The sequence below is a fragment of the Sinohyriopsis cumingii genome, chromosome 7 (assembly GCF_028554795.1).
Source record: "Sinohyriopsis cumingii isolate HCF-2022 chromosome 7, ASM2855479v2, whole genome shotgun sequence".
Lineage (NCBI taxonomy): Eukaryota > Metazoa > Mollusca > Bivalvia > Unionida > Unionidae > Sinohyriopsis > Sinohyriopsis cumingii.
The window spans coordinates 21,841,663-21,852,248 of NC_142967.1; the positions used below are offsets into that span (position 1 = coordinate 21,841,663).

Here is a 10,586-nt window from a genome sequence, read left to right on the forward strand (position 1 = left end):
GTATTATTTTGTGTATATTTTGTGCAATAAAGTCACACCAATATCAGTAAAATCTGATTATATTCCTTCACTTAAGTCTTCACTGAGTGGGACAGGTACAACTAAATGAATTGCATTTTTAACCTGGCTATCTCTTTCAGTATACTAGTAATCCTATAACCTATTCAGATCTCAGGAGCACTAATATTATTTAACTCATTCATTTTCTTCTTAAGTTTGTAAGGGCCGTAATATAATTTTGAAGAATGAGAAAGAAAGACAGAACCCCATTATTACCATACTCAAATGTTCTCTCCATTTTAGTTCTGTCAAACCATAATTTCACTTTTGACTTGAATTTCTCAATGCCTAATTCAAGCATAATGGGCTGGAAAGTTCGAGACCTAAACTTTGACCCTTGACCCGATGGGATAGATTTGGGAAGGTCAAATTAAATTTTAAAAAACTTTATCAAAACTTTAATATTCCTCAAAGGAATTGCCTCTGGAAATCTTGTTGACGCACACAAAACGGTCAACAGGTATTGGTTACCTGACTTGGTCTTATGTAAGGGCCAACACAATCTACCATAATTCTACTAAATGGTTGGTCAAAGGCAGGAATAGGTTGTAGAATAGCATATGTATTTTCTGATTCGGGCTTTCCTACCATTTGACAAGTATGACAAGATCTACAGTACTCACTAACATCACTTTTGATTTTTGGCCAATAGAAGTGAGTCAAGATATTGTGATAAGTTGTATTGATCCCTAAATTACCAGCCAAAGGAATTTCATAGGCCAGGCTAAGTATATCCTGTCTGTAAAGTTTTGGAACTACAATTTGAGAGTTCACTGACCATTCGTCATCAGCAGGTACCTCGGGAGGCCTCTATTTTCTCATAAGAATTCCATTTTTAATACAATAACAGACATGCACTTTAGTAGCTTCAGTCTCACTAATGGTCCATTAAAACAAATAGAAGATCTCAGGATCTTTTTCCTGTTCGACGACAAGTCATTGTCGTTTATCACCTGATTAGAATAAAGAGAATGAGTCTTTCAAAGACGATCACTGTGATCAATTCATTCTGATTGAACATAACAAGGGGTGAAAGTGACCTCAACAAAAGGCTGACCAATACATGTTTCAGCTAAATGAATACTTTCCTTATCAACATCATTCTCAAGAGCTTTCTTTGCCTTACCCCTGGTAACTGCACAAGATACGAATAAATCAGGGAATTCTTTTCAATTGGACCGAATATCTGATCCAAACAAGGCTTGTCAGTTACAAGTGGATTAACCACAAACTTGTCTCCAGCTAGTTCGTTGCCTAGTAATAAATGAATGCCCTCAATGGGTAAAATAGACACTGTGCCGACCGTCACGGGTGCTGAGATTAAGTCTGATGACAAATTTACACAATGAAGAGGAACATTAACAAAGCCGCCATATACGGAACTCAATGATGTGAAAATCGCGGATGTGAATAGCATCCGTAGTCGATATATTATGCACCATCAAGTGATGCTTGAAAACTCAATTTCTTAAAATGGAAACGACATAGACTTCGCAAAGGCGGATGGTCACATGAATGGCATTCTCATCAATAGACCTTTATGCATCATACGATTGGTAAGTCACATTTGGAGCGAGTTTTAAGTATGTCAATTAAGGATCTGGTTCATATCTGTAATATTAAGAGGCTTTTAAAGTAAATTTATGAATAGCTAGCACTGTATGAAGAAAAGAGAATACATTATACATATTTTAAGATGACTGGTTTTGGTGTACCTTTTACAACAACTATTTCTTTTATATTGTCAAGCAAAGACCAGTCCATATATTTTATAATTGATTTGAATGTACTAAACACAATTTCAACTATTATATATGTGATTTCATCTGCTACTATGGTGTATCTTTATACAAGGTACTTTACTTCCCAGGACAGACATGACGTAATTTTCAGTGCTAATGTGTCGTAAAACCCGCCAGACAAAAGGAAACTCATTTAAAGTTAAATTTCGATGAAATCAATTATTCTGTTCTCCTCGAGAAACCAACATTTCAGTCCATACTTTTTGCAGTAATAACGACCCTACAAATTAATATATGAATACGTTAGCCATTACCCTGCAAAAAAAACCCCACAATATATTGTTGTATGAATTACCCATTACCATACAAATTAATATACTCTTATATATATTACTCATTACCCTACAAATAAATATCCTGTTCAATACATCACTCTTTACCCTACAAATAAATATACTGTTTATATATTACTCATTATCCTACAAAACTATACTGTTGTATACATTACTCATTACCCTACAAATAAATATACTGTTGTATATTTTACTCATTATCCTGCAAAATAAATATACTGTTGTATACGTTACTCATTACATTGCACAAAAATACATTTTTCTATACGTTAATATTACCCTAAAAATATATAATATTGTAAATGTTAACCATTACCCTAGAAATAAATATAATGTTGTATACTTTATTCATTACCCTGCAAAAATGTACTTTTGTATACGTTAATATTACCCTATAAAAATATGCCGTTGAATACTCTACTCATTACCCTACAATTAAATGTACCTTTGTACACGTTATTCATTATATTAAATATCATTATCTAATGGAGCACTCAAAATGTACTTTTCTACGCACACATTCACCCCATATATATATATAGTACTAAATATAATTTCAAATATTATATCTTGTATATATTATGTATCTTTGGACAAAGTAGCATATATATATATATATATATATATATATATATATATATATATATATATATATATATATATATATATATATATATATATATATATATATATTTGTTCAAATAGTGTCAGTTGGACATGTCATTTTCAGTATTCTCAAGATAAGTGATGATTTTGTTGAGAACACACAAGATCTCTACAAGCATTCCAAATCCAATGTAAAGTTCATGTACACGATTGCTCCTACGTGATCTAAAATCTACTTCCGACATTTCTCTACCAAAAACTTAATTAAATATGTACAAGATTCTACATTAAAAATCCTGTACAAATCTTTGTACCTAACTTCAAATTTTTATTAGTATTGTGGTTGCTGTCATTATTCCCACACTCTTAGGGACTCTGACTATGAAATGTAATAAATTTCAAAGTTGTCAAACGAGAGTGTTGCTTAACTTTATTTATTCCAATGGAGCAAGGATTATTACTCTTTTAGACTGACGGCGATCTTAGGAAGTAGTATATACTGTTTGATGCGACAATACTTTTGGGAATTTTCTTACTCGTACAGCATCCGGGTCCAATGTCATTTCACTATAAATAAAGTCAATATTTAAAAATAGAATTCCATACTTTCAACGAGGAGGTTGAACACTATATATACTCGACGATTGCTACAGTAGTGACAGACATACATCTTCTTTCATTCTAGCGTGTGTGACGCATCTAACATACGGTAAGTGTAATATACAACATTATATACATCTAAGTATTATGATATACTACAAACGCTAACAGTGAAATTTACGCATCTCAACATTTAAACTCGTTTATTCCCGTAACATTCGACAAATTACCCGAAGGTATTTCGATCTTATTTATTAGTGTTGTCGAATTTTGAAGTCATGTAGCACTATATTAGCATAAAATGCTGTGATTGTAGTCTCGGTAGATTTCTTTTCACATGCCTGCCTACGAGCAATTTCTATCTAGTCAGAAAATGTATTTCATCCATAAAATCATTCTATCAACGTTATAATACGCAGTTAACCCAATTATCTCTCTGTGAAGGATATGGGATATGAAGTTCAGAGTCGTCTCAAATTATTAAATATTATATAAAATGTTCATTTGCTATTAATTAAAAACCTAGATGAGTGTTTCCTAACGTTAACCGAAAGGACTGTCCAGCAGGATAGGTAATCGTCTATTTAGTTTGGAACTAGTACTAACTAAGCAGTTATAGTTATTTTCTTCTGACTTGTTTTTTTAAGAATTCCTAAACAAGAAAATGGAACTGAAACAAATGACCATATTCTGTATAATGATGATAGCGATCGTAGTTGGTGCGAGATCAAGTGAAGACGTGAGGAAGCAATGTGTCTTTTTCCACAAACAAGGACGGTGTGTTCCTTTCCCAGTGCGAAATGAAAATAAACCCTACTGGCGTGAGTTGATCAAACTTTGCTCCGAAACAGAGGTGATTTGTGTGGCCGAAATATGTGACTGCCATAGTAGAAGATGGCATACATAGTAAACATTCTGAGAAAATAGTTTATGACAGAGTACAGAATTTTCCTGACCATCGAATTCTAAAGATCAAGTTTCAAAACCTAATTTGCGCAATGATACAAGTTAATACAGCAAATGCAAACGACATCATCCCAGTATGATCCGATACAGAATGAACAGGATATGTGTTGTGGGGACAATATTCAGCAATATTCCAAATCTAAACAGTGACAAAATTTGCCATGCCTACATCCCCAAAATGAAAGTGTCTATGAAAATCTAAGAGTTTGGTACTTTTATTAATAATTGTTATTTGCTATTATTTACTTTATGCATTGCAATTAAGCTTATTATATTTATGATATCCATTTCATGTGTGTTTGACGATGTTGAGACCGTCATTGCTTTTATACAATTTATATTCAACGTTGTGCGAGAAAAAACATATTTATGTTTAACTACTTCAGAGTCTAATATGTAATAAAATTTTTATTTTTTATATTTGTATCTTTCATATTTTTATGCAAGAATCTATCGCTTAGAAGTTTCCATACAATATTTGATCTAACAATGAAACAATCATTTAATTAATTTTCTCCATGGTTTGTTTGTAAACTTACTCCTGCATGAGGCTTTATGGTATTCTGACATAACAGTCCCACCAAACGAATGCTACTCCATCATTGCAAATTTTCATGCAATGCCCTACCCGCTCACAAACCACATGCAACGTTTTATAGACAGTATCCAACCACTGCGCCCTACCTCCACCAAACTTTGTTTTTGCAGACATTACCATTCCCCAATACCTTTTTCACCAGCCATTCCTTAGACACAGAAAAACAGCTGCATGCTTTGTTCTAGGTAATAAATACAAATTAAAACTTAGCTTTTGTGCTTTCTACAGTTCAACATCGACAAAGTTGTGATGCGATTATATTTGTGTTTTAAATAAATGTTGATTAAGTGAACATCATACAAGGTATAACAAGTAATAGCGTACACATCTGTTGAATTCAAAACTGTGAGATAGGGAGGGCTTGAAGCAGTTGTCATTTTTACATGAGGGTAAGTTTGTATGTAGTTCCTCAATGGCTAGTAAATTTTAGTGTACCTTTGACATTTGTGGCTGCCTCAGCTGTATTTCTTGATTAAGTGAACTGCAAATGAAGAATAATCAATTTTAAATTTCCTTCTGCCCCAATAACTGTGACTTTGTAGACATGTTTCGTGAGTATTTCGTGTGCTTTTCAAGTTGTTAATAAATCTAAGATGAAACATTGAAGCCAAGTAGTATGCCCACTTAGAATTTTTTAGGTAGAGCTGAGGTTATGACTGACTACAACTACATTATCCAGAATTTAAAGAGAGACTTCCATTATTTGCAAATGAACTTATATTCTAGTGTATATCATACACACTGCCATTTATGTACATCATTGACATTAAAACAAAACAAAAGTATAGATGAACCTACTAACTTTTTATTCCACTCAGACGCATACACACACGCATTTTCAACAGGATACCAATTATGTTCATCGTTTATTTGTTACAATTTAATGTCATTGATAATAGAAATATATTCTAATGGCAATCGGTAAGAAAAGAACACGTCGTCTGTGTCTCTCCAGAAAGACATGCTGCTTTTTCATCTCTTGTCCTACTAAACAAATATAATCAGCGAATAATAAAAATGATACAAGGTTTTATAAAATTTCAATCACTTTTTAAAATGGAATTTTGAAGTTTCTAACTATAACAAATAAAGTGTGACGGTAACTCATATCATGTTGAATTTTTAAAAATCTATACACGAATAGATGAATGGACATCATATTTTTACGATATATATATATATATATATATATATATATATATATATATATATATATATATATATATATATATATATATACAGAGGGAGAGAGAGAGATAGATAGATAGATATAACTAAATTACCGCTAAAGACATTTTAATTCGTACTCTACAGACACTAGAACACAGAAGCAATCTATTAAATATGTCTGATACATACAAATTTTGAAATATTGTATAGTGATGATTCTGTCAAAGATACAACTTTTAAAGGTCGTATAGTGATGACTCTGTCAAATGATATAGCTTTTGAAAGATTGCTTAGTTTTGACTGTTAAAGATACATCCTTTGAAAGATTGCATAGTGATGAAAAAATAAACTACATAAAATTGTCTCCAATATGGACAAAGCTATGTGACTTAGACTTTTATTGATTCAGATATTAAAAATTGACGAGTTGAAATTTGCAGATGGTCTGCTATCATTGATGGATCTTGAAGGGTTTGTCCGTTAGGTCATGGACCAAATTGTTACAGTATCGACAGAGTACTTTTCTTCGTATGTAAATTGTTCTAGAGAAGAGTGAAATGAGAGTACATCATCTCAGGATCTTCGTCAAGGTACAGAGAAAATAAAAATTACTTGCTCAAGGACATTGCACTCTAAACTATCAAGAGAGATAGTAGAAAATGATGTTCAGAACGTTTTGAAGTAACTAAATAATCAGGTCATCTGATGTAGGTATGTAAATAGCTGGTAGTGTTGAGCTGGGCTAAATCTTTCACTAACCTTGATACGATTTAATACATCAGTGCATCTTTATTATTTGGGCCTTTGCGACGCAGCAACTAAAATAGTAAAAAAGAATCACGCTCGATGACATTAGGCAATAACCCAACTAATCACATGGTAGGATTCCAACCAGTTCCCTTTTTCGACATGCAGAAGACCGCATCCGGCTTATTCTCAATTCCTGCTTTTTTCTGTGATAGAATGTCCAAATATGGAAACATATTATCCGACAAGCAAAATAGTTTATGTAATATTAATATAGACTTTCTCTGAAGGTAAATCTAGTTCTAGTCGACAATGTTGCAAGTTGGTGTTTTTATAAATTACCAATCTCGTGTATAAATTGTACAGAGTTTAGACATATATTAGAAAATTCTTTTTTGAACCCGGATTTCCTGCTTTTGTATACATACATTTCGTCCGGTTAAAGTTATCATCAATTATCAACATCTTATTCAAGAAGCCTTATTAGATTAGGAATAAATAAAATATTTAAATTGATAGCTTTGACTGGATTATTTTACTAAATTATTTCTGAATGAAATGGTTGGGTAATGAGAAAAGGATCATCTGTGAACTTCATGCGAAGAAAAAAATTTTCATGAACACAAGTACATTCATTTGTACATTGGTGTGTACCAGTAATATACAGCAGTAATATACAACTGTAAATGGAACACCCACTGAAGTGGTCACTTCTGTTATGACCCTATTTGCTATAAATATATTTCCAATTCATCACACAACGAGTCTTGTCAAAATCACGAACCGTATCCATAGTTATGAAAAAACTGTTTTGTAAGCATAATTATTTCGTCAGACCTGTAAGAAAACATAATTATCTCGTCAGGCCTGTAAGAAATCGTAATTATTTCGTTAGGCCTGTAAGAAAATAGATTTTTCAATTTCATCTATGATCATCATTGAGATCTGTAATGGCAGGACACCGAATGATAATGTATATTCATCATTGTTGTTGTTCTTGTTGTTGTTGTTGTTGTTGTGGAGTTTAATGCCATTTTTCAGCACACGATAGGCTATACATGGAGGCCAGTATTAATGGTGGAGGAAGAAACTGGAAACCCCCCTAAAAGAACCACCGACCCACGAGAAGCTACTGACAAACTTTCTCACATACCCATACTGGCTGAATCTGAGACTCGAACCGGCGCAGACAGAGGTGAGACGGCAGTGATCCGTAAGGGAGAGCGCTTTAGACCACTCGACCACTCGGGGCCCCGGCTCACTTGATTGCTGTCTAGCTTCATACGATGTTAGATTAGCCATTTGACTAGCCCATCGCCCGTTTTACTTGTTTGCTTGATGTAATTACACCTCCAAGTTTACAAGTACTTGAATGTTCTATCAGCGATTTAACCACAGTTGAAATTTACACTAGTAGTTGAACGATCAATCAGCAATTTAACTACATGGATAAGTTTACACACGTATTTCAATGATCTGTCAAAGATTTAACATCACGTCAACCAGTTGTTTGGCAATTTAATTGCTCGTCTAATTAGAAATCGTCAACGACTGATAGGTACTGGGAATTCATAACTAGCTTTAACCTTAACTTGTACAAGTTTGACTTGACCATATCCAACAATATGTACTAAAAATGTACACAAGCTCGGCTGAACCCACTTTCACTTAAATAAATTGTCAAATTTGGCGCAGTCAGTCGGACAAAGAATTTCCGAATAGTTTCCATGTGATCATTCCAGGTGTCGCAATATATAATGACATTATGGATGTACACATCACGGCTATTTATTCCAGATCCTGTCATCTTCATTCAACGCTGTAAAGATGGGGTAGAATTGTCATACCAAATGGCATAAGTTTATTGGTCGAGTCCATAAACAGTTGAAAAAGCCGAAATTTCTTTTGCTCCATCCGTAAGTGGAATTCGCCAGAATGCATTCAACTGGTCAAACTTGGTGACATATTTTGTATATCCAATTTTGTCAATACAGTCATCGATTATTGATGCTGGAAAGGATTCCGTTTGGTATCTGTGTTCAATTTTATGTAGCCAGTGCACATTCGGAAAACATTATCTGCTTGCAGCACTAGAATACACTAGAACTACATTTAATGTTACCTGGTTCAGTAAAATCATTCTCAAACAAACAATGAATTTCCTTTTTCAAGCATTCCTACTTGAGAGGATTGGAGTAATAACAAAAGCAGTCCATACGGGAGAATATTGCAAGTAATAACAAAATTATTCCATGCATGGGAATATTTTACGTAATAGCAAAAACAGCCAATACATGGGAATTCCTAGAGGAATGACAAAAAAGTCTATATATTGGAACACTCGGAATAAATACAAAAACGGTCCATACATGGGAATAATTAGAATGGAACTAAAATACCGGCACTAAAAAGAGATAATTATTGGTAATTGCCCGTGATGTTTATTGTATCTTGATCACAATCTCTACTCACTTTAAAACTTATATTCTAATTTTACTTTTATTAAAGATACAAGACGTCCAGGATATCTTCAGTCTTTGTTTTAGCTGTTTAACTAATCTCATTATCTATTGAAATACTTTAAGTTCTAACAAAACTGCTCATTACGCAGATCTCCTAGAAAATGCAGGAATGTTAAGTTTTATATCCTCAATAGCTGTCTCATCAAACAATCTTGAACATGATTGTCATGATTTCATTTGCATGGAAAAAGAATTGCCAAATACCGAATCCAGTTAAACGAATAGTTTTAGTGTTCGAACCATATATATTGTCCATACTATAATGCGATACACTGTAGGCACGTTAAAATCTTGTCTTGGCCGAATTCAGTTTGGATGGGATAGAAATCACATTACATCTCTTCATATTCTCTCCCAGACATAGTCGGCAACGAACAGGGTTGATGAGAAAATCACTCTCAGTGCCATATTTAACTATTAGCTAGGATTTGCTGCTTTGGAAAATCGGCATTGCAAATGAAAGTATAGAACTCCACATCATGTATACAGAATATACAATATACCTGTATCATGTTGCGAAAGGGTTAAGCTAGTTAAAACTTTTGCCCAATTCCACTGTATCGTAGTGTGACAATAAAATATGTTTCAGCTAACTAGGCTTTTAAAACATGTACCAAGTATACGTAGCTTTAGTTTCCTATGTCTGATGGGAATGAACACTTTTATATTACCATTAATGTTTGCAATAACAGATTCTACAAAGGCGGAAATCAGAAGAATAAATTGCTGATTGCGATGATTAATAATTACTTTGGGTTAAATTTGGAAATGAAATAATTTTTCAAGTATACTACGTCAGATCGTCATCTATGATATTCGGAGAAAATTAATTCATCAATTATTTCGTTTTGATTTTAAGATTATGAAACACCACGTTAAGTATGATCCATCAAAGTTTCCTTTATGATATTAAATGGAAACATTCATTAAAACGCTACTTTCCTTTTTCACAGTTTCCTAAATGTAAAACATTGCGTAAACATAACATATTACATTTGCGAATCTATTTATCAGCAATATATATCTTTGGCCGAAAACTACTGTTTAACAAAACTAGACTTGAATCTGTTTTGGATATGTTTAACAGATTTTCTTTCTTTGCCACATTAAGGTAAGAACAATAGGTGTGATCAAAGCATTATTCGTGCTGTTATCAGTATCCGTACGAGATTCCTTTGCTGTGGCGCCACGCAGCACAATGTGTTTACTACTTTCTTTTTCA

The 10,586-nt window shown here is 33.2% G+C and overlaps 1 long non-coding RNA gene across 1 annotated transcript; it reads left to right on the forward strand.

Annotated features, from left to right (window-relative positions):
• The first annotated feature begins 3,382 nt into the window (after positions 1 to 3,382).
• Positions 3,383 to 4,747, forward strand: LOC149794858 (uncharacterized). Its single transcript, XR_016422067.1, has 2 exons — positions 3,383 to 3,470; positions 4,009 to 4,747. It is a non-coding gene; the product is annotated as an uncharacterized LOC149794858 (long non-coding RNA).
• The last annotated feature ends 5,839 nt before the right edge of the window (positions 4,748 to 10,586 follow it).